Genomic DNA, 12,219 nt, shown 5'->3' on the forward strand with positions numbered 1-12,219 from the left:
AATGTTATGGTCACCCCTCCATCCAGGAGTACTCTGCCTCCTCTACGCTACTATTAATTAACCAGCCATGGGAGTTAGGTTGAAACAATGGGATTTAGATCTAAATATACATAGAATGGTAGAGTTGGATAGGAACTCCAGGGTCATCGGGTCCAACCCCCTGCTTAGTGCAGGATTCACTAAGTCATCCCTGTTCAGCCTCTGTTTGAACACTTCCATTGAAGGAGAATTCACCCCCTCCCGTGGTAACCTGTTCCACTCATTGAACACCCTCACTGTCAGAAAGTGTCTTATAATATCTAATCTGTGTCTCCCCCCTTTCAGTTTCATCCCATTGCTTCTAGTCTTTCCTTGTACAAATGAGAATAGAGCTGATCCCTCTGCACTGTGACTGCCCTTCAGATATTTGTAGACCGCTATTAAGTCTCCTCTCAGCCTTCTTTTTTGCAAGCTAAACATTCCCAGATCCTTTAACCGTTCCTCATAGGACATGATTTCTCACTGTCTCAATGGCAACATTACTGCACTTTTATATCAAAAGGTAGCCATCTGGTAACTTTAGCTGAAACATCATTTAAAATCTTACAAAGAACCTATTATGTCCACACGATAATCCACAAATTCTCCCCAGGTTCCTCCCCAAACTGCTTAAGAAGATGTGTTTCACTTGGAACATCACATATTTGGTGGTCATGCACAAAGATGAGGTCCTTGTGGAGGCAGGTGGCTAATCTTATATCTAGAGTCATTGGTGAAACCTTTACCCTATCCCCATCGACTTGCCTCTTGGCTGATCAGCTGCCTGGTTACAACAACCAGCAACACAAACTTTCACAGTACATTTTCATGGCAGCCAGAATTTACATTGCCTCTCCAGATTGGCCCAATCCAGGTATGAGTATCAAGGATGATGCTCTTCTTTCCAAAAATACTACCTGACAATGTGTGGATGTTCCATGTCAAGTTCATTTTCTGTTATATGATAATATACCCCCTGCAAGGAGAAAGAATTGGCTCTGCAGTCTATTTCGTTATGCTTAAAAACCCAATAAAGTTATTTGAGACATAAAGGGGTTGTCCAGGGAGGCTAAATACTTACAGTAACTTGCAGTAATGGAACCTCTACTTCCGGCCTAGATCCGACACTGGGTCATGTGATATGGATTTTCCCTCTCTGTCTGTCATTTTATCAGGGGGAACTGGCATATTCAGTTTATTTTAATAACCAAGCCAACCCCCTTCCTCTGTCTCTGTATTAGTCATAACAGAGAAGGGCCTGGCTTGGATATTAAGATGAGCCGAACAACTAGCTCCCTTGATAACACAATGGGTACAAAGGCAATAACACATGACCTGGTGTCAGAAGCGAGCCTGAACTGGTGATTTCAGCATGGCCGCTCCATGTAAGTATTTAGCTTCACTGGACAACCCCTTCAAAAGCTATGTCTGCCTTCCCGGTTATTTTTTTATCTCAATGCATCTAAAATAGTAAAAAACTGCAAAGTCTTTTTTAAAAATTTCTTGTTGTTTTGTACATGCAGTTCTTATGCAGTCTTATATGTCTCCATGGTAACAGACAACAAACAAACCCTGTGTAGTCTGATCTTACAAGCATACACTCTTCCATCCTTCTCTAATTACTTTGTATCTTGGGACTCCATAAAATGGAAGAACAAAAGGGAAGACAGGGACGCATATCTAAATGTAGTAACCAAAAACCATGAGCGCTACAAGAGATATTAACACCTCTCACCTGGTGGGGTTGTGCTCAGTGGATACAACTCCAGTAAATGCCTAATGTTTAGAAATAGTAGTATTTTCTCTCTCTAGCTTCAAGTTGCGAATAACAAGGGGAGGGGTCATCAAAAACACTTCAAGACCCACTTCATAAAAAAACCCCAAAAACTTCATCAATGGAGCTGCTGAATTCCGTGTCAACTTCTGCATAAAAAAGTGTTCTGAATTCCGACATGGAATATCGCATTTACACATCAACATGGGACATGTCACTTCCTGACATGGAAACTTGTGGAAACGTGATTTTCTGCATCGGAATTCCGCATGTGAACCTCATCAAAAAGACGCGGATTTTGCCCCTTTTTTTGAGGCGAAACTCATGCTGAAAATTCTGTGGTGAATTCTGCCGTGTGAACATATGCTTAGATGTGAATTTTGGTGCGGATTGTGACAGCAAAACACTCCAATGTGTGTGAAAGCGCCCTAAGTAGTCACAGCGGTCTTTTGCCAGTCACATCTTAACATTAATGTCTCCTTCACACGGGCGACACTGAATCAGCGCGGAAAAAATCACAGCGATATCGCATCACTGGTCCGTGCGATATCGCTGCGTCTTCTCGCTACAAAGTCGCGCTTCAATCACAGACATTCATCGACTACTGGCTGTGGTTGGCTAACTGTCAGCCAATCACAGCCAGCGCTTCCAGGAGGCGGGGATTTTTGAATCCCTGGTCAGAAGAGAAGAAGATGATCAGTGCTAAGGACCTGGGGAGAAGATGCGGCTGGGCTGACAGCGTGTCTAGGGTGATGTATGCGTATTTTTTAAAATTTTTGCCTGCAGTTAGGACTTTAGTTATTGCCATGACAGTAGGATTTCCTACTGTCAAAGTTGCATCACACAGCACGAAAATCACGTTTTCATGTGATGCGATGCAAAAGAGAGGAAGGCTCCATAGAGAAACATGGACTACAAAACGTCACGAGTCGCGTGCATATTGCCGAGCCTGCAAGGTTTTTGTGTCGGGTTGTCGCATGCGCCAAAATATCGCATGTGTGAAGTAAGTTAACCCATAGGAAAGCATGGGCTTCACATACATGCGATTTGTGGCATTGTAGCAACGCTACAAAATCGCACGACTTTGTCGCCCGCGTGAAGGAGGTCTAAAGAGTGTAGACATTCGCAGAGGGGTAGATTATCACAAAGTTGCAGGCAGTTCAGACATATCTTTTGTGTTTTTAAATGTCTCCTAAATTATCAGTGAGTAACCATGTATAAATGTACAAAAACATATGTTATGCAGTGGGGGAGGGGGAGAGCTATATAGAAATCACATAGAAGAGGGGTCCTCCAGTATAGCTAAACTCTCATCACATTTGGTATTTACACCCAACAGGACCATTTCAAACTGTTTCCTAGGCAAAGGTTTGCTAAAAGGGCACATTTTTGGCATAGGTTTCCCACTAAACTCTATGGGCATTTATGTCAGATTTTCCCAGCAAATATGCCAACAGTAAACCACAAACACATTTAGCCAAATAGGAGTGGTGGAGTTATACCAGCTATTAGTTGCTGTTCATTGATTCCAATATAAAAATATAGAAATCCTGTATTAAAGCAGATATTCAGTCTTAAAGGGGTTGAGTCAGAATTAACTTTTGTCACCTATTCATTGGATAGGTGATAAAAGTCTGATTGGTGATGGCCCACACTGCAACACTCACCAATCCCGAGAATGAGGACCCGTGTCCTCCTTACTGTGGGCTAACTGCAGGGGAGTAAGGTAGTCTGAGACACACTCCCTGAATCATCATTGGTTCAGAGATACAAACCCCCTGTCTCCTCATTGGCCATCATAGTCCTTCAAACTGGCCATAAATATTTAATGACGGGACGACGAACAAAAGATCTTTCTGAAAACATTATTTCAATGAAAGATCTTCACGGATGAGAATTAAGACATGCAAATGTATGTGAATGTATCAGACACGTGTCCGTGTGGTGTCTGAGTGAGTTGCGTCCGTACCTCTTGGGGGCAATTTGCACACATGGCTAGTGTGTGCCTGGCCTAAAAGGGGTTGTCTGGTTACAATATGTTTCTTTTAATGGCAGGTGCGCATATTTAAAAATAAACCAGCGGTACATTCCCGTCCCCAGCGCTGCAACCCTGCACTCCTGCCGTTGTCTGAATGGCAGACAACAAAACAGTTGGAGCTGCTCATGCTTGTCGGACAATCAGAAGCTCCTCCCTACTGGTGGTCTGTAGGGGACGTCCTGAGCCCGGTTGCCTTGTGTGCCCTCACACATCCACTGGTCCCAACACCTCCTAACAATCTGGTCAGAACGGCCCAGGTGGCGGGCAATTCATTAATACCACCATTCAGCTTCTTACATCCAATCATGTGCCCCCTCTCAAACTCGAAATCTCTTTGATTGGTTGACAAGCTCTACACAAGCAGAAGAAGAGATCCACTAAACACAAGGAGCCTCCGAGAGCCTTTTTATAGGCCAAGGGGGAACCACTTTAGGTCCTCAGGTGGCAAGACCGTTCATCTAATCACCACAACTCTAATCATTCTTATAGCTGCCTGAGATGGAACTGCATGCCGACTTTTGCAGCAAAATGATAACTCATCTAGGGGCTGGATTTTTTTTTTTTACAAAGAGTGTATTACTTAGAATGGGTGTGCATTCAATTACACGGCGCCCTTCTAAAGTCATCACTAACTGGAAACGGGCCTCCTAAGTTATTGGGCCCCATAACAGCTGCTACTGGTAGTTACATGTATGTTGCTAGTATACCACAGTGGCAGTGGTGTTAGGAAAGTGCCACTGACTATAAAGGTCCTCCAAGAATTTGAGCAGATCTAAAAGAAGTGCAGCAAATGTTCTAGCTCTGCTGCTACATGATTATAATAATTGATGGTTCCCAGCAGTTGGGACCCCCACAGCATGTACCAATGTTCTCCGAATGGAGCAAGAAAACGGAATCCCAGACGCAGATGTGAAAGCAGCCTTAGCTTTGTCCATATGAATGTACATGTTCCACGACCAGGTCTAACTCCCACTAAACCAAGCCGACTTCTTAGGTGACAACACTTAGCACCTAGTCATCCCAAGGAAGAGGTCATACATAGCAAAGAGATTTCCAGCAGGTTGCTGTGTATGACAAATAGTAATTCCAACCTTTGGACGTGTTTAATGTCTTCCTTCTAAATACTCTTGTTCTCATCAGATTGACACTGTGTACAATATTAGGCTATGAACGACTAACTTAAAGGAAACCTGGCATCATAAACTAAGTTATGGTGCTCTTAGGGGATGCGACAGGGAGCCGGGTGATGTATTTTTTATACTCACCCACTACCTGGTTCCCACGGCATCCTCCTCTAAAGACCACGCAGCGCACAAAAATCTGTCTCTTTCCTGATATTGCGGGCATGCACTCTCCCATACAAGTCTATAGGAGAGTGTGCGCACATGTAGTGCACCATGCAGGCTTGCAGCATGATTAGTTTCCCCCATAGTATTAGATAAAGCGGGCTACCCCACACATCCAAGTATATCACACATAGTGCTGACACTGTTGAATGTTCTTCCATTGCTCAGCTGTCCAATGATGACACGTCTTCCACCATTGTAGACGGGCATCTTCTTTTAGAGAACTCGACAGATGTTTACAGGAGGAATGAAGGGAAATACCAGTTGAAGTGTACTAGATGTTAGTGGAAAGTATGCTATGGAGAGTATCCGATGTCATTAGGATCAAAGGAGACCCACTAAGTATTAACATATGGAAAAAATACTACTTGATTCTTTCTCAGGTGTCCAATTACTTTTGTAGAATACTGTATTGTGGATGGGCAGAAGTTGTGAGTATAATTCAAGCAATCAGGAAACGGTCAAGGCAGAGAGACCTCCAGTGACCTCCCAGGTCCAACCAGGTCAATACGTTTTATCCCTTTAAGACGTATACCTCTTCAGAGAACGACTACGTTTTCGCCTCCTGAATGAGTATTAGACGCTGTCCTCAAACAGAGTTGTGCCCTGTGGCTGATTCCTGCGACCTTCCAGCACCATCACAAATGTCCTTAAGTGGCCGGCTAGAGACTGGACTTGAACTTGATCAAACAGGACCTGAAAATAGCTGCACTTCAACACTCCTCCTCGTCCAACCTGATAGAACTTAGGCCGGCTTCACACAAGTGTAAGTGTATTTGCGTGCGCACAAGCGCCGTGTATTTGTGGAATGAATTACACTTTTTTTGCTCACGCATCGGCATGTATTTTGCAGTTTTTTCCACGCACAAGGCATGCACTAAAAAAAAAAGCACCGGCGCTCCCAGCCACTGAAATGGCTTATTAGTCTAATGAGTTCAAGATGTGTTCTTTTTCGTATGCAATTACACAGTGTTTCATGCATCTCTTGGCGTATTGTGCATGCATTTGCGCACCTCATTGACTTCCATGGGGTCTTTTGGTGCACAAATGCGCAGGAAAATAGAGCATGCTGCATAGAAATAAACCCGTGTGAAGTTGGACTTCTCTGCAGAGAAAAAATAACAGAAATCCCCAAATATAGGGTTGTAGTGACATAACCTACCCTGCTTCCCCCCCAAAAAAAACCTAGCCTGAGGGGGTAGGGGGGCTTGAAATATAAGCCATACCCTGAAAATAAGCCCAAGCTGAATTACATAAAAAAAAACAAAAAACAATACATTACCTAGCAGCCACGGTCTGTGCCCTCCCACTAATCTACAGAGCTCCAGCGCTTGCTTGCAGTCCTTGGCCACCTACAGAAGATCACTTCCTGGTTCCAGGATTCATAAATCCCACCTCCAGGAAGCATTGGCTCTGATTGGTTCTCGAGCGCTGCCAGCCAATCAATGCAACGCTCGATGTTACAATGCGATGGCTGTGATTGGTTCATCGAGTGCTGCATTGATTGGCTGAGCAGCGCATAAAGAACCAATCACAGCCATCGCGTTATAAAGGCGGGATTTATGAATTGGCTGAGCGGAGCTTGTCTCTGCATCTCCAGTAATGATAACGATGTCTGCTGCGGAGTGAGCAGAAGCCGCCATCGGAGATGCGGAGACTCTGCTGAGACGACCGGGGCTCAGACAATTCAAAAATCCCGCCTCCACAACGCGATGGCTGTTAATTGGTTCTTAAAGCGTTGCTCAGCCAATTAATGCAGCGCTCGATGAAGCAATCACAGGAAGCGATCTTCTGTTGGCGGCTGAGGACTGCAAGCGAGCGAGACCAGTGGCAGGACACATAACATTGCTGCTAGGTAAGTATAAGACATCCCCTAAAGATAAAACAGGGTCTTATTATGGGGAAACAGGGTAGAAGATTGATTAGGAATACTCACCATCCAAGAATAAGGTTATAATGTCACAGAAGTGAAGGGGTGTGAATACTTTCTGATTGCTCTGCGTATACAGAACATAAAGCAGTGTCTAAATGAGTTAAGCAGATTATTAAATGGTTAGTAAGGAGCGGCCTGAGCACTGAGGTTATCAGTAGAGTTACATTCGCGGCTATGGCCGCCTTCATTTTTCCAGTATCACGTGGGCTTCCAGGCACAGAGATTTCTGATGTAATCTACACTCTGTGTCTCCACCTGCGTAGAAGGAATCATTGCAGTGACTCATCCATTTGCCATTTACGTGCACATTTTCAGTCCCCTCTGACTCTCGCCCACTGGAAAGTTTCCAATGTGCTGCTGTTTTTTTTCCTCAAACGATCCAGCACATTTTCATTTATGAGAAAACCTTCATTGTGAGACTCTTAAGCCTCGCACACTTATAAGACTACTATTCTGTAATCCACTAACAATATATACCTCTGCCCCACCGCCCCCGGGGCATCTACTACTCTACTCCCTTCTGCATATTCTGATGCCTCCTGCTCGGCAGATGTCAGTGCCTTCCTGTATTTGTGGCCGCCACTCTCTCTAAACCAAGATGCCTGTAGCCAGAGATATGTTTGTGCTAGCCATCCACCAGTGCTTTCAGCTGCATCTACTTCCTTAGTTCAGTCCAGTCCTCTGTACCCCCAACAGGTCATGTTTTCAGGATCTCCTATGGTAACAACACCTGTGGCAATGTCTGAGGCACTGACAATAATTACATCACCTGTGCAACACGGAGGAAATCCTGAAAACATGACCTGTTGGGGTCCGTGAGGACTGGAGTTGGAAAACACTGGCTAAGGCCGAGTTCACATCTGCGTTGAAACCTCAGTCACTAATTCGGCACAAAATGCTGGAAGAAATGGCGCTGCATGCAGTGTCGGTCAGCTTAGCGGAAACCGAACTTACCTCATTATAGTCAATGGGGTCCATTTGGCGCTGTTTGGTTCTTCTTAAGATGATCTGTTTGGCTAGGGAATTCCCCTTTCTAACTCCCCAAATGGAGCAAGAAAACGGAACCCCTGCTTCCGATGTGAAAGCTGCCTTAAACCCCATTTACACTGGACAAATGTTGGGCAAACGATGCCTGACACCCATCCCTGTGTGTACTCGCTCCCGTGCTGTCACACAGGAGCGAGTATCGCTGGCACACTCACAGAGTGGCCAGCAGGGGGCCTGGGTGGCTGGAGGAGATTTCAGTCCCCCGCCCCTCTCCATTCACTTAACACAGCGGCCGTTCAGGATTTTATGCAGCTTAAAATCCTGAATGATGATCGTTCTGTGTAAACAGCAGCCATTCAGTACTAAACGGCCTCTGCTAAAGTGAATGGAGAGGGGCGGGGGAGAGTGGGGACTGAAATCTCCGAGAGCCGTCCCGGCCCCCTGGTAGCCTCTCTGTCAGAGAGCCAGTGATACTCGCTCCTGTGCAGCGGCACGGGAGCGAGTACACACAGGGATGAGTGTGGGGCATTGTTTGCCTGCAGCAATCTGTCATTGGGTCAGCCCCATGCTTTCCCTCAGGGGGGGCAGCATAATAACAGAACCTGCTAAGTGGACAATCACATTTCCTCTTGGATAGCTAAGGGTCGAAATCTCGAGGGTGGTGGTGGTGCGAAGCAGGATTCTGGATACGATGCAGCAGATGGAGTAACTAAAGTTCACAATATTAATTGATAAATCTAGAAATAGATTATAATAGCATAGTAATAATTGTTACTCAATTTAACCTTTTTACTTCGAATCACCTGTCGCTAACTACACCTGACTAGATCCTAAGGCCTCCCTCACACAAACATTTTGTACTGTGATTAGTGCGATGCTTTCAGAAATGCATGTGTGAGGGAGGCCTAAGGATGATAGTTCGTGCAGAATGTGAAATAATTCTGGAAGAACAATATCAATAAAACTCGACTACTATCAGCAGCATTTCACACAAGTCGGGGCTATGGAATATATGGTACAGCAACACAGCTTCCCCTTCGGAGTTAACACTTTAATACAGTCTCTTCTAGAAAAACTGGTTCCGGGATTTACATATAATGGGGCTTATTTACTAATACCGTCACTGAATGATAAATCTGTCAAATTTTAAGACTGTCTAGTCAGAGTTTAGACCACCTATTAGTTGGCTTAGCATACACTAAAATTTGCATTCTCTAGCTGGTGTGCTACTAATGGGAGGTCTTTCTGGATGGCACACTTAATGGGTGGACTCTCTGGATGGGGCACTGTGGTTGTGTAGAGTCCCTGGATGGAGCACTGTAAATGGGTGGACTTTCTGGCTGTGGTACTGATAATGTGTGGACTCTGGATGGGGCACTGTTAATGGGAGGATTCCCTGAATGGAGCCTTGTTAATAGATGATCTCTCTGGCTTGGGCACTGTGACTGGGTATAGTCTTAAGGCCGAGGAATTACTAATGAAAGGCTTTTCTGAATGGGCACTGTTAATGGGAGGATTCTCTGGATGTAGCACTGCGAAAATTAATGGCGGACAACATATTCAAGAAAATCATGATTGAGTGCGAATTGCGAGCACGGACTGCATTCAGAATTTTGCTACAAAACATTTTGGGGAACATGAAGGCTGCAAATTACACCATTTTAGTCGACGAGATGTTGGTATCCTATAAACTGCTTCGTTGCAACACGAGCGTCAGAGTTCACTTTCTTCATGCTCATCTGCTACCCCCCGTTCCACCACGCCGCCCCCCGAATCTTTTCGTCCGAGTAGTCATTTACTCAGAAAAAGCTGTGCTCGAGTGCAAAAACACCCGAACCGAGTACGCTCGCTCATCTCTAATAGCTGTGTAATAGAATACCTTACTGTTAGGCCACCTACACAGAGGTGAGCGCGATATCAGGTCGTGAAACTTGGCCCAATATCACCCTCGTGAACATGCGATTTACCGATGGATGTGGCAAAACCGCATCGCATCTGTGAATTTCCGATCCTCGCACAAGTTTTACGTGTGATAGAGGATTGGAAGTGTTACCCATTGATTTCGATGGGAAAACTCACATTGCACTCGCTTTCACATCGCACAGCATGTGAGAGCTATGCAATGTATTCAAGGTCCCATTGAAATCAATGGGCGAAGCATTTCGAGGAACGTGATAAGACAGAGCATGCCACGATTTTTCCACATTGTTTGTGTATATGACTCCATTCAAAATAATGGGGTTCAAATTTGTGCAGGATTCACAGCCATGAATTTCTGGATGGAGCACTGTAAATGGTAAGACCCCCTGGATGGGGTACTGTTAATGGGAGGATTCTCTGGGTGCGGTTCTGTTAATGAGCGGACTCTCTGAGAGGCGCACTGTTAATGGAAGGACTGTGTGGATGGGGCACAGCTAATAGGAAGATACCCTAGATGGGGCTCTGTTTATGGGTGAACTGGCTGTTCAGTCATGAATGAGGAATTGTTAATGGTTGGGCTCTCTAGATGGGGAACTATTGATGGGTGGACTCTTTGGATGGGGCACTGTTGATGAGTGGACTCTCTGGATGGGGCACTGTTGATGAGTGGACTCTCTGGATGGGGCACTGTTAACGTGTGGTCTCTCTGGATGGGACTCTGTTTATGGGTGGACTCTCTGAATGGGGAATTGTTAATGGTTGGGCTCTCTGAATGGGGCACTGTTAATGTGTGGACTCTGGATGGGGCACTGTTGATAGGTGGACTCTCTGGATGGGGCACTGTTGATGGGTGGACTCTCTGAATGGGGCGATGTTAATGTGTGGACTCTCTGAATGGGGCACTGTTGATGGGTGGACTCTCTGAATGGGGCACTGTTGATGGATGGACTCTCTGGATGGGGCACTGTTAATGTGTGGACTCTCTAAATGGGGAATTGTTAATGGTTGGGCTCTCTGAATGGGAAATTGTTAATGGTTGGGCTCTCTGAATGGGGCACTGTTAATGTGTGGACTCTGGATGAGGCATTGTTGATGGGTGGACTCTCTGGATGGGGCAATGTTAATGTGTGGACTATCTGAATGGGGCACTGTTGATGGGTGGACTCTCTGGATGGGGCTCTGTTGATGGATGGGCTCTATGGATGGGGCTCTCTGGATGGATGGGCTCTATGGATGGGGCTGTTAATGTTTGCACTCTCTGGATGAGGTACTGTTGATGGATGGGCTCTCTGCATGGGGCACTGTTGATGGATGGGCTCTCTGGATGGGGCACTGTTAATTTGTAGACTCTCTGGATTGGGCTATGTTGATAGATGGGCTCTATGGATGGGGCTGTGTTAATGTGTGCACTCTCTGGATGGTGTACTGTTGAAGGATGGACTCTCTGGGTGGGGCACTGTTGATGGATGGGCTCTCTGGATAGGGCACTGTTAATGTGTGGACTCTCTGGATGGGGCTCTGTTGATGGATGGGCACTCTGGATGGGTCTCTGTTAATTTGTGGACTCTGTGGATGGGGCTCTGTTGATGGATGGGCCCTCTGGATGGGGCTCTGTTGATGGATGGGCTCTGTGGATTGGTCTCTGTTAATTTGTCAACTCTCTGAATGGGGCTCTGTTGATGGATGGGCTCTATGGATGAGGCTCTGTTGATGGATGGGCTCTATGGATGGGGCTTTGTTAATATGTGCACTCTCTGGATGGGGCACTGTTGATGGATGGGCTCTCTGGATGGGTCTCTTAATTTGTGGACTCTCTGGATGGGGCTCTGTTGATGGATAGGCTCTCTGGATGGGGCTCTGTTGATGGATGGGCTCTATGGATGGGGCTCTGTTAATATGTGCACTCTCTGGATGGGGCACTGTTGATGGATGGGCTCTCTTAATTTGTGGACTCTCTGGATGGGGCTCTGTTGATGGATGGGCTCTCTGGATGGGCTCTATAGATAGGGCTCTGTTAATATGTGCACTCTTTGGATGGGGCACTGTTGATGGATGTGCTCTCTGGATTGGGCACTGTTGATGGATGGCTCTCTGGATGGGGCACTGTTAATAGGAGGACTTTGGATGGGTTACTGTTAAAGGGATACCTTTCTGCATGGGGCACTCTTATTGGGAGGACATTCTGGTTGAAGAACTGTTCCCG

This window comes from Eleutherodactylus coqui, chromosome 2 (genome assembly GCF_035609145.1).
Source record: "Eleutherodactylus coqui strain aEleCoq1 chromosome 2, aEleCoq1.hap1, whole genome shotgun sequence".
Classification (NCBI taxonomy): Eukaryota; Metazoa; Chordata; class Amphibia; order Anura; family Eleutherodactylidae; genus Eleutherodactylus; species Eleutherodactylus coqui.